This window comes from Dendrobates tinctorius, unplaced genomic scaffold (assembly GCF_039654945.1).
Source record: "Dendrobates tinctorius isolate UK_male_01 unplaced genomic scaffold, ASM3965494v1 ptg000178l, whole genome shotgun sequence".
Taxonomy (NCBI): domain Eukaryota; kingdom Metazoa; phylum Chordata; class Amphibia; order Anura; family Dendrobatidae; genus Dendrobates; species Dendrobates tinctorius.
The window spans coordinates 1,253,807-1,275,902 of NW_027361845.1; the positions used below are offsets into that span (position 1 = coordinate 1,253,807).

Below are 22,096 nucleotides of genomic sequence, written 5' to 3' on the forward strand. Positions count from 1 at the left end.
TGAAGTATGGGAGCAAAAACACTTTTCAACTGACCTCGTGGTGCAACGGTAGAGTGTCTGACTCCAGATCAGAAGGTTGTGTGTTCAAATCACGTCGGGGTCAATTAGCTCTTTATGACTTTTCATATCTTGATTGATGTTTGGCTTATTATTGAAAACAGTAACTGCGTAGTCCAACTGACAAAAGTTAACTCGACTTTGTTGCTACCAGGCTGCAGTGTTTAAGAAACTGCATTTTTTAGTTCTACAGATTATAATCGTTTCAAGAGGACTTTGATAAGAATTGTTATTGGGAATTGAGTTCCAAACATTAATAAATGTAATTAATGCCATAAGCACCTATTAATTTATTTTTACCATTGCCATCTTTGAATTTGTAAGAAAAGAGGGTTTATTACCAGATTCTTAATTTTTGACTGGAAATCACTGAATCTGATTGTGAAGATCTTAATTCAACTGTAGTGCTTCTGAATCCATATCAGAAAGTTGTGTATTCAAATCACGTCATGGTCAAGCAGCTCTTTCATATTTTTATAGCTTGATCGATGTTTGGGTTAAGATTGAAAACAGAAACTGGGTAATCCAACTGAAAATAGATTAACACAACGTTGTTGACACAGGTCAGAACAGTTTTTAAAAAAGTGTTTTTTTAATTCTATAGATTAAAATCTTATCAACAATACTTTGATGAGAAATATTATTGGGAATTGAGTTAAAAACATTAATAAATGTAATAAATGCCAGGAACACCTATCGCTTTGTTCATACCATTGTCATCTTTGAATTTGTAAGAAAATCAGGCTTATTACTAGAATCGAAACTTTAAACTGGAAATCCCTGAATCGGAAAGTGAAGATCCTAATTCATCCTTGTTATTACTTTTCTAAACTGTGATTTAAAGTAGCAAATTTCAAGATGGTGTCTGTATATTTCCTCATGCACTTTACAAGTTTATTATGGGAGCAAGCAAGTTTTACAGCTGTCCTCATACACTGACGGTAGTGCGCCTTACTCCTGGTCAGAATGATGCATGTTTAAATTATGTCACGTTCAAGTATCTCTTTCATCTTTTTAAAAGTTGATCGATGTTTGGGTTAAGATTGAAAACAGAAACTGCGTATTCTAACTGACAATAGATTATCATGATCTTGTTGCCACCTGTCAGGAAAGTGTTTGAAAAATTGCTTTTTTAATTCTACTGAATAAAATCTTTTCAACAATCCTTTGATGAGATATATCATTGGGTATTGAGTTCAAAACAGAAAATTTGTGGCAAGTCAGAAACACCTATTAATTTGTTCATACCATTGTCATCTTTGAATTTGTAAGAAAAAAGGGTTTATTACTATATTCTAAATTTTTAATTGGAAATCCCTGAATCTGAAAGTGAAGACCTTAATTCATCCTTGTTTATATCTTTTCCAAACTGTGATTATAAGTAGCAAATATCAAGATGGTGTCCATATATTTTATCATGCACTTTTCATGTGAAGTATGGGAGCAACAACACATTTCTACTGACCTCGTGGAGCAACGGTAGCACGTCTGACTCCAGATCAGAAGGTTGCGTGTTCAAATCACGTCGGGGTCAATCAGCTCTTTATGTCTTTTCATATCTTGATTCATGTTTGGATTATTATTGAAAACAGAAACTGCGTAGTCCAACTGACAAAGGTTAACTCGACTTTGTTGCTACCAGACTGCAGTGTTTAAGAAACTGCATTTTTTAGTTCTACAGATTATAATCGTTTCAAGGGGACTTTGATAAGAATTGTTATTGGGAATTGAGTTCCAAACATTAATAAATGTAATTAATGCCATAAGCACCTATTAATTTATTTTTACCATTGCCATCTTTGAATTTGTAAGAAAAGAGGGTTTATTACCAGATTCTTAATTTTTGACTGGAATTCACTGAATCTGATTGTGAAGATCTTAATTCAACTGAAGTGCTTCTGAATCCATATCAGAAAGTTGTGTATTCAAATCACGTCATGGTCAAGCAGCTCTTTCATATTTTTATTGCTTGATCGATGTTTGGGTTAAGATTGAAAACAGAAACTGGGTAATCCAACTGAAAATAGATTAACACAACGTAGTTGACACAGGTCAGAACAGTTTTTAAAAAAGTGTTTTTTTAATTCTATAGATTAAAATCTTATCAACAATACTTTGATGAGAAATATTATTGGGAATTGAGTTAAAAACATTAATAAATGTAATAAATGCCAGGAACACCAATCGCTTTGTTCATACCATTGTCATCTTTGAATTTGTAAGAAAATCAGGCTTATTACTAGAATCTAAACTTTAAACTGGAAATCCCTGAATTGGAACGTGAAGATCCCAATTCATCCTTGTTATTACTTTTCTAAACTGTGATTTAAAGTAGCAAATTTCAAGATGGTGTCTGTATATTTCCTCATGCACTTTACAAGTGAATTATGGGAGCAAGCAAGTTTTACATCTGTCCTCATACACTGACGGTAGTGCGCCTTACTCCTGGTCAGAATGATGCATGTTTAAATTATGTCACATTCAAGTATCTCTTTCATCTTTTTAAAAGTTGATCGATTTTTGGGTTAAGATTGAAAACAGAAACTGCGTATTCTAACTGACAATAGATTATCATGATCTTTTTGCCACCTGTCAGGAAAGTGTTTGAAAAATTGCATTTTTAATTCTACTGAATAAAATCTTTTCAACAATCTTTGATGAGATATATCATTGGGAACTGAGTTCAAAACAGAAAATTTGTGGCAAGTCAGAAACACCTATTAATTTGTTCATACCATTGTCATCTTTGAATTTGTAAGAAAAAAGGGTTTATTACTATATTCTAAATTTTTAATTGGAAATCCCTGAATCTGAAAGTGAAGACCTTAATTCATCCTTGTTTATATCTTTTCCAAACTGTGATTATAAGTAGCAAATTTCAAGATGGTGTCCATATATTTTATCATGCACTTTTCATGTGAAGTATGGGAGCAACAACACTTTTCAAATGACCTCGTGGCGCAACGGTAGAGCGTCTGACTCCAGATCAGAAGGTTGCGTGTTCAAATCACGTCGGGGTTAATCAGCGCTTTATGTCTTTTCATATCTTGATTGATGTTTGGGTTATTATTGAAAACAGTAACTGCGTAGTCCAACTGACAAAAGTTAACTCGACTTTGTTGCTACCAGGCTGCAGTGTTTAAGAAGCTGCAGTGTTTAAGAAACTGCTTTTTTTAGTTCTACAGATTATAATCGTTTCAAGAGGACTTTGATAAGAATTGTTATTGGGAATTGAGTTCCAAACATTAATAAATGTAATTAATGCCATAAGCACCTATTAATTTATTTTTACCATTGCCATCTTTGAATTTGTAAGAAAAGAGGGTTTATTACCAGATTCTTAATTTTTGACTGGAAATCACTGAATCTGATTGTGAAGATCTTAATTCAACTGTAGTGCATCTGAATCCATATCAGAAAGTTGTGTATTCAAATCACGTCATGGTCAAGCAGCTCTTTCATATTTTTATAGCTTGATCGATGTTTGGGTTAAGATTGAAAACAGAAACTGGGTAATCCAACTGAAAATAGATTAACACAACGTTGTTGACACAGGTCAGAACAGTTTTTAGAAAAGTGTTTTTTTAATTCTATAGATTAAAATCTTATCAACAATACTTTGATGAGAAATATTATTTGGAATTGAGTTAAAAACATTAATAAATGTAATAAATGCCAGGAACACCTATCGCTTTGTTCATACCATTGTCATCTTTGAATTTGTAAGAAAATCAGGCTTATTACTAGAATCTAAACTTTAAACTGGAAATCCCTGAATCGGAAAGTGAAGATCCTAATTCATCCTTGTTATTACTTTTCTAAACTGTGATTTAAAGTAGGAAATTTCAAGATGGTGTCTGTATATTTCCTCATGCACTTTACAAGTGAATTATGGGAGCAAGCAAGTTTTACAGCTGTCCTCATACACTGACGGTAGTGCGCCTTACTCCTGGTCAGAATGATGCATGTTTAAATTATGTCACGTTCAAGTATCTCTTTCATCTTTTTAAAAGTTGATCGATGTTTGGGTTAAGATTGAAAACAGAAACTGCGTAATCTAACTGACAATAGATTATCATGATCTTGTTGCCACCTGTCAGGAAAGTGTTTGAAAAATTGCTTTATTAATTCTACTGAATAAAATCTTTTCAACAATCCTTTGATGAGATATATCATTGGGAACTGAGTTCAAAACAGAAAATTTGTGGCAAGTCAGAAACACCTATTAATTTGTTCATACCATTGTCATCTTTGAATTTGTAAGAAAAAAGGGTTTATTACTATATTCTAAATTTTTAATTGGAAATCCCTGAATCTGAAAGTGAAGACCTTTATTCATCCTTGTTTATATCTTTTCCAAACTGTGATTATAAGTAGCAAATTTCAAGATGGTGTCCATATATTTTATCATGCACTTTTCATGTGAAGTATGGGAGCAACAACACTTTTCAACTGACCTCGTGGTGCAACGGTAGCGCGTCTTACTCCAGATCAGAAGGTTGCGTGTTCAAATCACGTCGGGGTCAATCAGCTCTTTATGTCTTTTCATATCTTGGTTGATGTTTGGGTTATTATTGAAAACAGTAACTGCGTAGTCCAACTGACAAAAGTTAACTCGACTTTGTTGCTACCAGGCTGCAGTGTTTAAGAAACTGCATTTTTTAGTTCTACAGATTATAATCGTTTCAAGAGGACTTTGATAAGAATTGTTATTGGGAATTGAGTTCCAAACATTAATAAATGTAATTAATGCCATAAGCACCTATTAATTTATTTTTACCATTGCCATCTTTGAATTTGTAAGAAAAGAGGGTTTATTACCAGATTCTTAATTTTTGACTGGAAATCACTGAATCTGATTGTGAAGATCTTAATTCAACTGTAGTGCTTCTGAATCCATATCAGAAAGTTGTGTATTCAAATCACGTCATGGTCAAGCAGCTCTTTCATATTTTTATAGCTTGATCGATGTTTGGGTTAAAATTGAAAACAGAAACTGGGTAATCCAACTGAAAATAGATTAACACAACGTTGTTGACAAAGGTCAGAACAGTTTTTAAAAAATTGTTTTATTAATTCTATAGATTAAAATCTTATCAGCAATACTTTGATGAGAAATATTATTGGGAATTGAGTTAAAAACATTAATAAATGTAATAAATGCCAGGAACACCTATCGCTTTGTTCATACCATTGTCATCTTTGAATTTGTAAGAAAATCAGGCTTATTACTAGAATCTAAACTTTAAACTGGAAATCCCTGAATCGGAAAGTGAAGATCCTAATTCATCCTTGTTATTACTTTTCTAAACTGTGATTTAAAGTAGCAAATTTCAACATGGTGTCTGTATATTTCCTCATGCACTTTACAAGTGAATTATGGGAGCAAGAAAGTTTTACAGCTGTCCTCATACACTGACGGTAGTGTGCCTTACTCCTGGTCAGAATGATGCATGTTTAAATTATGTCACGTTCAAGTATCTCTTTCATCTTTTTAAAAGTTGATCGATGTTTGGGTTAAGATTGAAAACAGAAACTGCGTATTCTAACTGACAATAGATTATCATGATCTTGTTGCCACCTGTCAGGAAAGTGTTTGAAAAATTGCTTTTTTATTTCTACTGAATAAAATCTTTTCAACAATCCTTTGATGAGATATATCATGGGGAACTGAGTTCAAAACAGAAAATTTGTGGCAAGTCAGAAACACCTATTAATTTGTTCATACCATTGTCATCTTTGAATTTGTAAGAAAAAACGGTTTATTACTATATTCTAAATTTTTAATTGGAAATCCCTGAATCTGAAAGTGAAGACCTTAATTCATCCTTGTTTATATCTTTTCCAAACTGTGATTATAAGTAGCAAATTTCAAGATGGTGTCCATATATTTTATCATGCACTTTTCATGTCAAGTATGGGAGCAAAAACACTTTTCAACTGACCTCGTGGTGCAACGGTAGAGTGTCTGACTCCAGATCAGAAGGTTGCGTGTTCAAATCACGTCGGGGTCAATTCGCTCTTTATGTCTTTTCATATCTTGATTGATGTTTGGCTTATTATTGAAAACAGTAACTGCGTAGTCCAACTGACAAAAGTTAACTCGACTTTGTTGCTACCAGGCTGCAGTGTTTAAGAAACTGCATTTTTTAGTTCTACAGATTATAATCGTTTCAAGAGGACTTTGATAAGAATTGTTATTGGGAATTGAGTTCCAAACATTAATAAATGTAATTAATGCCATAAGCACCTATTAATTTATTTTTACCATTGACATCTTTGAATTTGTAAGAAAAGAGGGTTTATTACCAGATTCTTAATTTTTGACTGGAAATCACTGAATCTGATTGTGAAGATCTTAATTCAACTGTAGTGCTTCTGAATCCATATCAGAAAGTTGTGTATTCAAATCACGTCATGGTCAAGCAGCTCTTTCATATTTTTATAGCTTGATCGATGTTTGGGTTAAGATTGAAAACAGAAACTGGGTAATCCAACTGAAAATAGATTAACACAACATTGTTGACACAGGTCAGAACAGTTTTTAGAAAAGTGTTTTTTTAATTCTATAGATTAAAATCTTATCAACAATACTTTGATGAGAAATATTATTTGGAATTGAGTTAAAAACATTAATAAATGTAATAAATGCCAGGAACACCTATCGCTTTGTTCATACCATTGTCATCTTTGAATTTGTAAGAAAATCAGGCTTATTACTAGAATCTAAACTTTAAACTGGAAATCCCTGAATCGGAAAGTGAAGATCCTAATTCATCCTTGTTATTACTTTTCTAAACTGTGATTTAAAGTAGGAAATTTCAAGATGGTGTCTGTATATTTCCTCATGCACTTTACAAGTGAATTATGGGAGCAAGCAAGTTTTACAGCTGTCCTCATACACTGACGGTAGTGCGCCTTACTCCTGGTCAGAATGATGCATGTTTAAATTATGTCACGTTCAAGTATCTCTTTCATCTTTTTAAAAGTTGATCGATGTTTGGGTTAAGATTGAAAACAGAAACTGCGTAATCTAACTGACAATAGATTATCATGATCTTGTTGCCACCTGTCAGGAAAGTGTTTGAAAAATTGCTTTATTAATTCTACTGAATAAAATCTTTTCAACAATCCTTTGATGAGATATATCATTGGGAACTGAGTTCAAAACAGAAAATTTGTGGCAAGTCAGAAACACCTATTAATTTGTTCATACCATTGTCATCTTTGAATTTGTAAGAAAAAAGGGTTTATTACTATATTCTACATTTTTAATTGGAAATCCCTGAATCTGAAAGTGAAGACCTTTATTCATCCTTGTTTATATCTTTTCCAAACTGTGATTATAAGTAGCAAATTTCAAGATGGTGTCCATATATTTTATCATGCACTTTTCATGTGAAGTATGGGAGCAACAACACTTTTCAACTGACCTCGTGGTGCAACGGTAGCGCGTCTTACTCCATATCAAAAGGTTGCGTGTTCAAATCACGTCGGGGTCAATCAGCTCTTTATGTCTTTTCATATCTTGATTGATGTTTGGGTTATTATTGAAAACAGTAACTGCGTAGTCCAACTGACAAAAGTTAACTCGACTTTGTTGCTACCAGGCTGCAGTGTTTAAGAAACTGCATTTTTTAGTTCTACAGATTATAATCGTTTCAAGAGGACTTTGATAAGAATTGTTATTGGGAATTGAGTTCCAAACATTAATAAATGTAATTAATGCCATAAGCACCTATTAATTTATTTTTACCATTGCCATCTTTGAATTTGTAAGAAAAGAGGGTTTATTACCAGATTCTTAATTTTTGACTGGAAATCACTGAATCTGATTGTGAAGATCTTAATTCAACTGTAGTGCTTCTGAATCCATATCAGAAAGTTGTGTATTCAAATCACGTCATGGTCAAGCAGCTCTTTCATATTTTTATAGCTTGATCGATGTTTGGGTTAAAATTGAAAACAGAAACTGGGTAATCCAACTGAAAATAGATTAACACAACGTTGTTGACAAAGGTCAGAACAGTTTTTAAAAAATTGTTTTATTAATTCTATAGATTAAAATCTTATCAGCAATACTTTGATGAGAAATATTATTGGGAATTGAGTTAAAAACATTAATAAATGTAATAAATGCCAGGAACACCTATCGCTTTGTTCATACCATTGTCATCTTTGAATTTGTAAGAAAATCAGGCTTATTACTAGAATCTAAACTTTAAACTGGAAATCCCTGAATTGGAAAGTGAAGATCCTAATTCATCCTTGTTATTACTTTTCTAAACTGTGATTTAAAGTAGCAAATTTCAACATGGTGTCTGTATATTTCCTCATGCACTTTACAAGTGAATTATGGGAGCAAGAAAGTTTTACAGCTGTCCTCATACACTGACGGTAGTGTGCCTTACTCCTGGTCAGAATGATGCATGTTTAAATTATGTCACGTTCAAGTATCTCTTTCATCTTTTTAAAAGTTGATCGATGTTTGGGTTAAGATTGAAAACAGAAACTGCGTATTCTAACTGACAATAGATTATCATGATCTTGTTGCCACCTGTCAAGAAAGTGTTTGAAAAATTGCTTTTTTATTTCTACTGAATAAAATCTTTTCAACAATCCTTTGATGAGATATATCATGGGGAACTGAGTTCAAAACAGAAAATTTGTGGCAAGTCAGAAACACCTATTAATTTGTTCATACCATTGTCATCTTTGAATTTGTAAGAAAAAACGGTTTATTACTATATTCTAAATTTTTAATTGGAAATCCCTGAATCTGAAAGTGAAGACCTTAATTCATCCTTGTTTATATCTTTTCCAAACTGTGATTATAAGTAGCAAATTTCAAGATGGTGTCCATATATTTTATCATGCACTTTTCATGTCAAGTATGGGAGCAAAAACACTTTTCAACTGACCTCGTGGTGCAACGGAAGAGTGTCTGACTCCACATCAGAAGGTTGCGTGTTCAAATCACGTCGGGGTCAATTAGCTCTTTATGTCTTTTCATATCTTGATTGATGTTTGGCTTATTAGTGAAAAGAGTAACTGCGTAGTCCAACTGACAAAAGTTAACTCGACTTTGTTGCTACCAGGCTGCAGTGTTTAAGAAACTGCATTTTTTAGTTCTACAGATTATAATCGTTTCAAGAGGACTTTGATAAGAATTGTTATTGGGAATTGAGTTCCAAACATTAATAAATGTAATTAATGCCATAAGCACCTATTAATTTATTTTTACCATTGACATCTTTGAATTTGTAAGAAAAGAGGGTTTATTACCAGATTCTTAATTTTTGACTGGAAATCACTGAATCTGATTGTGAAGATCTTAATTCAACTGTAGTGCTTCTGAATCCATATCAGAAAGTTGTGTATTCAAATCACGTCATGGTCAAGCAGCTCTTTCATATTTTTATAGATTGATCGATGTTTGGGTTAAGATTGAAAACAGAAACTGGGTAATCCAACTGAAAATAGATTAACACAACGTTGTTGACACAGGTCAGAACAGTTTTTAGAAAAGTGTTTTTTTAATTCTATAGATTAAAATCTTATCAACAATACTTTGATGAGAAATATTATTTGGAATTGAGTTAAAAACATTAATAAATGTAATAAATGCCAGGAACACCTATCGCTTTGTTCATACCATTGTCATCTTTGAATTTGTAAGAAAATCAGGCTTATTACTAGAATCTAAACTTTAAACTGGAAATCCCTGAATCGGAAAGTGAAGATCCTAATTCATCCTTGTTATTACTTTTCTAAACTGTGATTTAAAGTAGGAAATTTCAAGATGGTGTCTGTATATTTCCTCATGCACTTTACAAGTGAATTATGGGAGCAAGCAAGTTTTACAGCTGTCCTCATACACTGACGGTAGTGCGCCTTACTCCTGGTCAGAATGATGCATGTTTAAATTATGTCACGTTCAAGTATCTCTTTCATCTTTTTAAAAGTTGATCGATGTTTGGGTTAAGATTGAAAACAGAAACTGCGTAATCTAACTGACAATAGATTATCATGATCTTGTTGCCACCTGTCAGGAAAGTGTTTGAAAAATTGCTTTATTAATTCTACTGAATAAAATCTTTTCAACAATCCTTTGATGAGATATATCATTGGGAACTGAGTTCAAAACAGAAAATTTGTGGCAAGTCAGAAACACCTATTAATTTGTTCATACCATTGTCATCTTTGAATTTGTAAGAAAAAAGGGTTTATTACTATATTCTAAATTTTTAATTGGAAATCCCTGAATCTGAAAGTGAAGACCTTTATTCATCCTTGTTTATATCTTTTCCAAACTGTGATTATAAGTAGCAAATTTCAAGATGGTGTCCATATATTTTATCATGCACTTTTCATGTGAAGTATGGGAGCAACAACACTTTTCAACTGACCTCGTGGTGCAACGGTAGCGCGTCTTACTCCAGATCAGAAGGTTGCGTGTTCAAATCACGTCGGGGTCAATCAGCTCTTTATGTCTTTTCATATCTTGATTGATGTTTGGGTTATTATTGAAAACAGTAACTGCGTAGTCCAACTGACAAAAGTTAACTCGACTTTGTTGCTACCAGGCTGCAGTGTTTAAGAAACTGCATTTTTTAGTTCTACAGATTATAATCGTTTCAAGAGGACTTTGATAAGAATTGTTATTGGGAATTGAGTTCCAAACATTAATAAATGTAATTAATGCCATAAGCACCTATTAATTTATTTTTACCATTGCCATCTTTGAATTTGTAAGAAAAGAGGGTTTATTACCAGATTCTTAATTTTTGACTGGAAATCACTGAATCTGATTGTGAAGATCTTAATTCAACTGTAGTGCTTCTGAATCCATATCAGAAAGTTGTGTATTCAAATCACGTCATGGTCAAGCAGCTCTTTCATATTTTTATAGCTTGATCGATGTTTGGGTTAAAATTGAAAACAGAAACTGGGTAATCCAACTGAAAATAGATTAACACAACGTTGTTGACAAAGGTCAGAACAGTTTTTAAAAAATTGTTTTATTAATTCTATAGATTAAAATCTTATCAGCAATACTTTGATGAGAAATATTATTGGGAATTGAGTTAAAAACATTAATAAATGTAATAAATGCCAGGAACACCTATCGCTTTGTTCATACCATTGTCATCTTTGAATTTGTAAGAAAATCAGGCTTATTACTAGAATCTAAACTTTAAACTGGAAATCCCTGAATTGGAAAGTGAAGATCCTAATTCATCCTTGTTATTACTTTTCTAAACTGTGATTTAAAGTAGCAAATTTCAACATGGTGTCTGTATATTTCCTCATGCACTTTACAAGTGAATTATGGGAGCAAGAAAGTTTTACAGCTGTCCTCATACACTGACGGTAGTGTGCCTTACTCCTGGTCAGAATGATGCATGTTTAAATTATGTCACGTTCAAGTATCTCTTTCATCTTTTTAAAAGTTGATCGATGTTTGGGTTAAGATTGAAAACAGAAACTGCGTATTCTAACTGACAATAGATTATCATGATCTTGTTGCCACCTGTCAGGAAAGTGTTTGAAAAATTGCTTTTTTATTTCTACTGAATAAAATCTTTTCAACAATCCTTTGATGAGATATATCATGGGGAACTGAGTTCAAAACAGAAAATTTGTGGCAAGTCAGAAACACCTATTAATTTGTTCATACCATTGTCATCTTTGAATTTGTAAGAAAAAACGGTTTATTACTATATTCTAAATTTTTAATTGGAAATCCCTGAATCTGAAAGTGAAGACCTTAATTCATCCTTGTTTATATCTTTTCCAAACTGTGATTATAAGTAGCAAATTTCAAGATGGTGTCCATATATTTTATCATGCACTTTTCATGTGAAGTATGGGAGCAAAAACACTTTTCAACTGACCTCGTGGTGCAACGGTAGAGTGTCTGACTCCAGATCAGAAGGTTGTGTGTTCAAATCACGTCGGGGTCAATTAGCTCTTTATGACTTTTCATATCTTGATTGATGTTTGGCTTATTATTGAAAACAGTAACTGCGTAGTCCAACTGACAAAAGTTAACTCGACTTTGTTGCTACCAGGCTGCAGTGTTTAAGAAACTGCATTTTTTAGTTCTACAGATTATAATCGTTTCAAGAGGACTTTGATAAGAATTGTTATTGGGAATTGAGTTCCAAACATTAATAAATGTAATTAATGCCATAAGCACCTATTAATTTATTTTTACCATTGCCATCTTTGAATTTGTAAGAAAAGAGGGTTTATTACCAGATTCTTAATTTTTGACTGGAAATCACTGAATCTGATTGTGAAGATCTTAATTCAACTGTAGTGCTTCTGAATCCATATCAGAAAGTTGTGTATTCAAATCACGTCATGGTCAAGCAGCTCTTTCATATTTTTATAGCTTGATCGATGTTTGGGTTAAGATTGAAAACAGAAACTGGGTAATCCAACTGAAAATAGATTAACACAACGTTGTTGACACAGGTCAGAACAGTTTTTAAAAAAGTGTTTTTTTAATTCTATAGATTAAAATCTTATCAACAATACTTTGATGAGAAATATTATTGGGAATTGAGTTAAAAACATTAATAAATGTAATAAATGCCAGGAACACCTATCGCTTTGTTCATACCATTGTCATCTTTGAATTTGTAAGAAAATCAGGCTTATTACTAGAATCGAAACTTTAAACTGGAAATCCCTGAATCGGAAAGTGAAGATCCTAATTCATCCTTGTTATTACTTTTCTAAACTGTGATTTAAAGTAGCAAATTTCAAGATGGTGTCTGTATATTTCCTCATGCACTTTACAAGTTTATTATGGGAGCAAGCAAGTTTTACAGCTGTCCTCATACACTGACGGTAGTGCGCCTTACTCCTGGTCAGAATGATGCATGTTTAAATTATGTCACGTTCAAGTATCTCTTTCATCTTTTTAAAAGTTGATCGATGTTTGGGTTAAGATTGAAAACAGAAACTGCGTATTCTAACTGACAATAGATTATCATGATCTTGTTGCCACCTGTCAGGAAAGTGTTTGAAAAATTGCTTTTTTAATTCTACTGAATAAAATCTTTTCAACAATCCTTTGATGAGATATATCATTGGGTATTGAGTTCAAAACAGAAAATTTGTGGCAAGTCAGAAACACCTATTAATTTGTTCATACCATTGTCATCTTTGAATTTGTAAGAAAAAAGGGTTTATTACTATATTCTAAATTTTTAATTGGAAATCCCTGAATCTGAAAGTGAAGACCTTAATTCATCCTTGTTTATATCTTTTCCAAACTGTGATTATAAGTAGCAAATATCAAGATGGTGTCCATATATTTTATCATGCACTTTTCATGTGAAGTATGGGAGCAACAACACATTTCTACTGACCTCGTGGAGCAACGGTAGCACGTCTGACTCCAGATCAGAAGGTTGCGTGTTCAAATCACGTCGGGGTCAATCAGCTCTTTATGTCTTTTCATATCTTGATTCATGTTTGGATTATTATTGAAAACAGAAACTGCGTAGTCCAACTGACAAAGGTTAACTCGACTTTGTTGCTACCAGACTGCAGTGTTTAAGAAACTGCATTTTTTAGTTCTACAGATTATAATCGTTTCAAGGGGACTTTGATAAGAATTGTTATTGGGAATTGAGTTCCAAACATTAATAAATGTAATTAATGCCATAAGCACCTATTAATTTATTTTTACCATTGCCATCTTTGAATTTGTAAGAAAAGAGGGTTTATTACCAGATTCTTAATTTTTGACTGGAATTCACTGAATCTGATTGTGAAGATCTTAATTCAACTGTAGTGCTTCTGAATCCATATCAGAAAGTTGTGTATTCAAATCACGTCATGGTCAAGCAGCTCTTTCATATTTTTATAGCTTGATCGATGTTTGGGTTAAGATTGAAAGCAGAAACTGGGTAATCCAACTGAAAATAGATTAACACAACATTGTTGACACAGGTCAGAACAGTTTTTAAAAAAGTGTTTTTTTAATTCTATAGATTAAAATCTTATCAACAATACTTTGATGAGAAATATTATTGGGAATTGAGTTAAAAACATTAATAAATGTAATAAATGCCAGGAACACCTATCGCTTTGTTCATACCATTGTCATCTTTGAATTTGTAAGAAAATCAGGCTTATTACTAGAATCTAAACTTTAAACTGGAAATCCCTGAATCGGAAAGTGAAGATCCTAATTCATCCTTGTTATTACTTTTCTAAACTGTGATTTAAAGTAGCAAATTTCAAGATGGTGTCTGTATATTTCCTCATGCACTTTACAAGTTTATTATGGGAGCAAGCAAGTTTTACAGCTGTCCTCATACACTGACGGTAGTGCGCCTTACTCCTGGTCAGAATGATGCATGTTTAAATTATGTCACGTTCAAGTATCTCTTTCATCTTTTTAAAAGTTGATCGATGTTTGGGTTAAGATTGAAAACAGAAACTGCGTATTCTAACTGACAATAGATTATCATGATCTTGTTGCCACCTGTCAGGAAAGTGTTTGAAAAATTGCTTTTTTAATTCTACCGAATAAAATCTTTTCAACAATCCTTTGATGAGATATATCATTGGCAACTGAGTTCAAAACAGAAAATTTGGGGCAAGTCAGAAACCCCTATTAATTTGTTCATACCATTGTCATCTTTGAATTTGTAAGAAAAAAGGGTTTATTACTATATTCTAAATTTTTAATTGGAAATCCCTGAATCTGAAAGTGAATACCTTTATTCATCCTTGTTTATATCTTTTCCAAACTGTGATTATAAGTAGCAAATTTCAAGATGGTGTCCATATATTTTATCATGCACTTTTCATGTGAAGTATGGGAGCAACAACACTTTTCAAATGACCTCGTGGCGCAACGGTAGCGCGTCTGACTCCAGATCAGAAGGTTGCGTGTTCAAATCACGTCGGGGTCAATCAGCTCTTTATGTCTTTTCATATCTTGATTGATGTTTGGGTTATTATTGAAAACAGTAACTGCGTAGTCCAACTGACAAAAGTTAACTCGACTTTGTTGCTACCAGGCTGCAGTGTTTAAGAAGCTGCAGTGTTTAAGAAACTGCATTTTTTAGTTCTACAGATTATAATCATTTCAAGAGGACTTTGATAAGAATTGTTATTGGGAATTGAGTTCCAAACATTAATAAATGTAATTAATGCCATAAGCACCTATTAATTTATTTTTACCATTGCCATCTTTGAATTTGTAAGAAAAGAGGGTTTATTACCAGATTCTTAATTTTTGACTGGAAATCACTGAATCTGATTGTGAAGATCTTAATTCAACTGTAGTGCTTCTGAATCCATATCAGAAAGTTGTGTATTCAAATCACATCATGGTCAAGCAGCTCTTTCATATTTTTATAGCTTGATTGATGTTTGGGTTAAGATTGAAAACAGAAACTGGGTAATCCAACTGAAAATAGATTAACACAACGTTGTTGACACAGGTCAGAACAGTTTTTAAAAAAGTGTTTTTTTAATTCTATAGATTAAAATCTTATCAACAATACTTTGATGAGAAATATTATTGGGAATTGAGTTAAAAACATTAATAAATGTAATAAATGCCAGGAACACCTATCGCTTTGTTCATACCATTGTCATCTTTGATTTTGTAAGAAAATCTGTCTTATTACTAGAATCTAAACTTTAAACTGGAAATCCCTGAATCGTAACGTGAAGATCCTAATTCATCCTTGTTATTACTTTTCTAAACTGTGATTTAAAGTAGCAAATTTCAAGATGGTGTCTGTATATTTCCTCATGCACTTTACAACTGAATAATGGGAGCAAGCAAGTTTTACAGCTGTCCTCATACACTGACGGTAGTGCGCCTTACTCCTGGTCAGAATGATGCATGTTTAAATTATGTCACGTTCAAGTATCTCTTTCATCTTTTTAAAAGTTGATCGATGTTTGGGTTAAGATTGAAAACAGAAACTGCGTATTCTAACTGACAATAGATTATCATGATCTTGTTGCCACCTGTCAGGAAAGTGTTTGAAAAATTGCTTTTTTAATTCTACCGAATAAAATCTTTTCAACAATCCTTTGATGAGATATATCATTGGCAACTGAGTTCAAAACAGAAAATTTGGGGCAAGTCAGAAACCCCTATTAATTTGTTCATACCATTGTCATCTTTGAATTTGTAAGAAAAAAGGGTTTATTACTATATTCTAAATTTTTAATTGGAAATCCCTGAATCTGAAAGTGAAGACCTTAATTCATCCTTGTTTATATCTTTTCCAAACTGTGATTATAAGTAGCAAATTTCAAGATGGTGTCCATATATTTTATCATGCACTTTTCATGTGAAGTATGGGAGCAACAACACTTTTCAACTGACATTGTGGCGCAACGGTAGCGCGTCTGACTCCAGATCAGAAGTTTGCGTGTTCAAATCACGTCGGGGTCAATCAGCTCTATAAGTCTTTTCATATCTTGATTGATGTTTGGGTTATTATTGAAAACAGTAACTGCGTAGTCCAACCGACAAAAGTTAACTCGACTTTGTTGCTACCAGGCTGCAGTGTTTAAGAAACTGCATTTTTTAGTTCTACAGATTATAATCGTTTCAAGAGGACTTTGATAAGAATTGTTATTGGGAATTGAGTTCCAAACATTAATAAATGTAATTAATGCCATAAGCACCTATTAATTTATTTTTACCATTGCCATCTTTGAATTTGTAAGAAAAGAGGGTTTATTACCAGATTCTTAATTTTTGACTGGAAATCACTGAAGCAGATTGTGAAGATCTTTATTCAACTGTAGTGCTTCTTAATCCATATCAGAAAGTTGTGTATTCAAATCACATCATGATCAAGCAGCTCTTTCATATTTTTATAGCTTGATAAATGTTTGCGTTAAGATTGAAAACAGAAACTGGGTAATCCAACTGAAAATAGATTAACACAACGTTGTTGACACAGGTCAGAACAGTTTTTAAAAAAGTATTTTTTTAATTCTATAGATTAAAATCTTATCAACAATACTTTGATGAGAAATATTATTGGGAATTGAGTTAAAAACATTAATAAATGTAATAAATGCCAGGAACACCTATCGCTTTGTTCATACCATTGTCATCTTTGAATTTGTAAGAAAATCAGGCTTATTACTAGAATCTAAACTTTAAACTGGAAATCCCTGAATCGGAACGTGAAGATCCTAATTCATCCTTGTTATTACTTTTCTAAACTGTGATTTAAAGTAGCAAATTTCAAGATGGTGTCTGTATATTTCCTCATGCACTTTACAAGTGAATTATGGGAGCAAGCAAGTTTTACAGCTGTCCTCATACACTGACGGTAGTGCGCCTTACTCCTGGTCAGAATGATGCATCTTTAAATTATGTCACGTTCAAGTATCTCTTTCATCTTTTTAAAAGTTGATCGATGTTTGGGTTAAGATTGAAAACAGAAACTGCGTATTCTACCTGACAATAGATTATCATGATCTTGTTGCCACCTGTCAGGAAAGTGTTTGAAAAATTGCTTTTTTAATTCTACCTAATAAAATCTTTTCAACAATCCTTTGATGAGATATATCATTGGGAACTGAGTTCAAAACAGAAATTTGTGGCAAGTCAGAAACCCCTATTAATTTGTTCATACCATTGTCATCTTTGAATTTGTAAGAAAAAAGGGTTTATTACTATATTCTAAATTTTGAATTGGAAATCCTTGAATCTGAAAGTGAAGACCTTAATTCATCCTTGTTTATATCTTTTCCAAACTCCAGATCAGAAGGTTGCGTGTTCAAATCACGTCGGGGTCAATCAGCTCTTTATGTCTTTTCATATCTTGATTGATGTTTGGGTTATTATTGAAAACAGTAACTGCGTAGTCCAAATTGACAAAAGTTAACTCGTCTTTGTTGCTACCAGGCTGCAGTGTTTAATAAACTGCATTTTTTAGTTCTACAGATTATAATCGTTTCAAGAGGACTTTGATAAGAATTGTTATTGGGAATTGAGTTCCAAACATTAATAAATGTAATTAATGCCATAAGCACCTATTAATTTATTTTTACCATTGCCATCTTTGAATTTGTAAGAAAAGAGGGTTTATTACCAGATTCTTAATTTTTGACTGGAAATCACTGAATCTGATTGTGAAGATCTTAATTCAACTGTAGTGCTTCTGAATCCATATCAGAAAGTTGTGTATTCAAATCACGTCATGGTCAAGCAGCTCTTTCATATTTTTATAGCTTGATCGATGTTTGGGTTAAGATTGAAAACAGAAACTGGGTAATCCAACTGAAAATAGATTAACACAACGTTTTTGACACAGGTCAGAACAGTTTTTAGAAAAGTGTTTTTTTAATTCTATAGATTAAAATCTTATCAACAATACTTTGATGAGAAATATTATTGGGAATTGAGTTAAAAACATTAATAAATGTAATAAATGCCAGGAACACCTATCGCTTTGTTCATACCATTGTCATCTTTGAATTTGTAAGAAAATCAGGCTTATTACTAGAATCTAAACTTTAAACTGGAAATCCCTGAATCGGAAAGTGAAGATCCTAATTCATCCTTGTTATTACTTTTCTAAACTGTGATTTAAAGTAGCAAATTTCAAGATGGTGTCTGTATATTTCCTCATGCACTTTACAAGTGAATTATGGGAGCAAGCAAGTTTTACAGCTGTCCTCATACACTGACGGTAGTGCGCCTTACTCCTGGTCAGAATGATGCATGTTTAAATTATGTCACGTTCAAGTATCTCTTTCATCTTTTTAAAAGTTGATCGATGTTTGGGTTAAGATTGAAAACAGAAACTGCGTAATCTAACTGACAATAGATTATCATGATCTTGTTGCCACCTGTCAGGAAAGTGTTTGAAAAATTGCTTTATTAATTCTACTGAATAAAATCTTTTCAACAATCCTTTGATGAGATATATCATTGGGAACTGAGTTCAAAACAGAAAATTTGTGGCAAGTCAGAAACACCTATTAATTTGTTCATACCATTGTCATCTTTGAATTTGTAAGAAAAAAGGGTTTATTACTATATTCTAAATTTTTAATTGGAAATCCCTGAATCTGAAAGTGAAGACCTTTATTCATCCTTGTTTATATCTTTTCCAAACTGTGATTATAAGTAGCAAATTTCAAGATGGTGTCCATATATTTTATCATGCACTTTTCATGTGAAGTATGGGAGCAACAACACTTTTCAACTGACCTCGTGGTGCAACGGTAGCGCATCTGACTCCAGTTCAGAAGGTTGCGTGTTCAAATCACGTCGGGGTCAATCAGCTCTTTATGTCTTTTCATATCTTGATTGATGTTTGGGTTATTATTGAAAACAGTAACTGCGTAGTCCAACTGACAAAAGTTAACTCGACTTTGTTGCTACCAGACTGCAGTGTTTAAGAAACTGCAGTTTTTAGTTCTACAGATTATAATCGTTTCAAGAGGACTTTGATAAGAATTGTTATTGGGAATTGAGTTCCAAACATTAATAAATGTAATTAATGCCATAAGCACCTATTAATTTATTTTTACCATTGCCATCTTTGAATTTGTAAGAAAAGAGGGTTTATTACCAGATTCTTAATTTTTGACTGGAAATCACTGAAGCAGATTGTGAAGATCTTAATTCAACTGTAGTGCTTCTTAATCCATATCAGAAAGTTGTGTATTCAAATCACATCATGATCAAGCAGCTCTTTCATATTTTTATAGCTTGATCAATGTTTGGGTTAAGATTGAAAACAGAAACTGGGTAATCCAACTGAAAATAGATTAACACAACGTTGTTGACACAGGTCAGAACAGTTTTTAAAAAAGTATTTTTTTAATTCTATAGATTAAAATCTTATCAACAATACTTTGATGAGAAATATTATTGGGAATTGAGTTAAAAACATTAATAAATGTAATAAATGCCAGGAACACCTATCGCTTTGTTCATACCATTGTCATCTTTGAATTTGTAAGAAAATCAGGCTTATTACTAGAATCTAAACTTTAAACTGGAAATCCCTGAATCGGAACGTGAAGATCCTAATTCATCCTTGTTATTACTTTTCTAAACTGTGATTTAAAGTAGCAAATTTCAAGATGGTGTCTGTATATTTCCTCATGCACTTTACAAGTGAATTATGGGAGCAAGCAAGTTTTACAGCTGTCCTCATACACTGACGGTAGTGCGCCTTACTCCTGGTCAGAATGATGCATCTTTAAATTATGTCACGTTCAAGTATCTCTTTCATCTTTTTAAAAGTTGATCGATGTTTGGGTTAAGATTGAAAACAGAAACTGCGTATTCTACCTGACAATAGATTATCATGATCTTGTTGCCACCTGTCAGGAAAGTGTTTGAAAAATTGCTTTTTTAATTCTACCTAATAAAATCTTTTCAACAATCCTTTGATGAGATATATCATTGGGAACTGAGTTCAAAACAGAAATTTGTGGCAAGTCAGAAACCCCTATTAATTTGTTCATACCATTGTCATCTTTGAATTTGTAAGAAAAAAGGGTTTATTACTATATTCTAAATTTTGAATTGGAAATCCTTGAATCTGAAAGTGAAGACCTTAATTCATCCTTGTTTATATCTTTTCCAAACTGTGATTATAAGTAGCAAATTTCAAGATGGTGTCCATATATTTTATCATGCACTTTTCATGTGAAGTATGGGAGCAACAACACTTTTCAACTGACCTCGTGGCGCAACGGTAGAGCGTCTGACTCCAGATCAGAAGGTTGCGTGTTCAAATCATGTCGGGGTGGATTAGCTCTTTATGTCTTTTCATATCTTGATTGATGTTTGGGTTAATATTGAAAACAGTAACTGCGTAGTCCAACTGACAAAAGTTAACTCGACTTTGTTGCTACCAGGCTGCAGTGTTTAAGAAACTGCATTTTTTAGTTCTACAGATTATAATCGTTTCAAGAGGACTTTGATAAGAATTGTTATTGGGAATTGAGTTCCAAACATTAATAAATGTAATTAATGCCATAAGCACCTATTAATTTATTTTTACCATTGCCATCTTTGAATTTGTAAGAAAAGAGGGTTTATTACCAGATTCTTAATTTTTGACTGGAAATCACTGAATCTGATTGTGAAGATCTTAATTCAACTGTAGTGCTTCTGAATCCATATCAGAAAGTTGTGTATTCAAATCACGTCATGGTCAAGCAGCTCTTTCATATATTTATAGCTTGATCGATGTTTGGGTTAAGATTGAAAACAGAAACTGGGTAATCCAACTGAAAATAGATTAACACAACGTTGTTGACAAAGGTCAGAACAGTTTTTAAAAAAGTGTTTTTTTAATTCTATAGATTAAAATCTTATCAACAATACTTTGATGAGAAATATTATTGGGAATTGAGTTAAAAACATTAATAAATGTAATAAATGCCAGGAACACCTATCGCTTTGTTCATACCATTGTCATCTTTGAATTTGTAAGAAAATCAGGCTTATTACTAGAATCTAAACTTTAAACTGGAAATCCCTGAATCGGAAAGTGAAGATCCTAATTCATCCTTGTTATTACTTTTCTAAACTGTGATTTAAAGTAGCAAATTTCAACATGGTGTCTGTATATTTCCTCATGCACTTTACAAGTGAATTATGGGAGCAAGCAAGTTTTACAGCTGTCCTCATACACTGACGGTAGTGCGCCTTACTCCTGGTCAGAATGATGCATGTTTAAATTATGTCACGTTCAAGTATCTCTTTCATCTTTTTAAAAGTTGATCGATGTTTGGGTTAAGATTGAAAACAGAAACTGCGTATTCTAACTGACAATAGATTATCATGATCTTGTTGCCACCTGTCAGGAAAGTGTTTGAAAAATTGCTTTTTTATTTCTACTGAATAAAATCTTTTCAACAATCCTTTGATGAGATATATCATTGGGAACTGAGTTCAAAACAGAAAATTTGTGGCAAGTCAGAAACACCTATTAATTTGTTCATACCATTGTCATCTTTGAATTTGTAAGAAAAAACGGTTTATTACTATATTCTA

The 22,096-nt window shown here is 32.5% G+C and overlaps 9 non-coding genes across 9 annotated transcripts; all 9 read left to right on the forward strand.

Annotated features, from left to right (window-relative positions):
• The first annotated feature begins 1,519 nt into the window (after window positions 1–1,519).
• TRNAW-CCA (transfer RNA tryptophan (anticodon CCA)) lies at window positions 1,520–1,591 on the forward strand. Its single transcript has one exon. It is a non-coding gene; the product is annotated as a tRNA-Trp (tRNA).
• A 1,415-nt stretch (window positions 1,592–3,006) lies between these two features.
• On the forward strand, window positions 3,007–3,078 carry TRNAW-CCA (transfer RNA tryptophan (anticodon CCA)). Its single transcript has one exon. It is a non-coding gene; the product is annotated as a tRNA-Trp (tRNA).
• A 1,433-nt stretch (window positions 3,079–4,511) lies between these two features.
• On the forward strand, window positions 4,512–4,583 carry TRNAW-CCA (transfer RNA tryptophan (anticodon CCA)). Its single transcript has one exon. It is a non-coding gene; the product is annotated as a tRNA-Trp (tRNA).
• A 1,416-nt stretch (window positions 4,584–5,999) lies between these two features.
• TRNAW-CCA (transfer RNA tryptophan (anticodon CCA)) lies at window positions 6,000–6,071 on the forward strand. The gene has a single exon. It is a non-coding gene; the product is annotated as a tRNA-Trp (tRNA).
• Window positions 6,072–10,463: 4,392 nt separating this feature from the next.
• TRNAW-CCA (transfer RNA tryptophan (anticodon CCA)) lies at window positions 10,464–10,535 on the forward strand. Its single transcript has one exon. It is a non-coding gene; the product is annotated as a tRNA-Trp (tRNA).
• A 2,904-nt stretch (window positions 10,536–13,439) lies between these two features.
• TRNAW-CCA (transfer RNA tryptophan (anticodon CCA)) lies at window positions 13,440–13,511 on the forward strand. The gene has a single exon. It is a non-coding gene; the product is annotated as a tRNA-Trp (tRNA).
• Window positions 13,512–14,927: 1,416 nt separating this feature from the next.
• On the forward strand, window positions 14,928–14,999 carry TRNAW-CCA (transfer RNA tryptophan (anticodon CCA)). The gene has a single exon. It is a non-coding gene; the product is annotated as a tRNA-Trp (tRNA).
• Window positions 15,000–16,432: 1,433 nt separating this feature from the next.
• On the forward strand, window positions 16,433–16,504 carry TRNAW-CCA (transfer RNA tryptophan (anticodon CCA)). The gene has a single exon. It is a non-coding gene; the product is annotated as a tRNA-Trp (tRNA).
• A 2,781-nt stretch (window positions 16,505–19,285) lies between these two features.
• TRNAW-CCA (transfer RNA tryptophan (anticodon CCA)) lies at window positions 19,286–19,357 on the forward strand. The gene has a single exon. It is a non-coding gene; the product is annotated as a tRNA-Trp (tRNA).
• The last annotated feature ends 2,739 nt before the right edge of the window (window positions 19,358–22,096 follow it).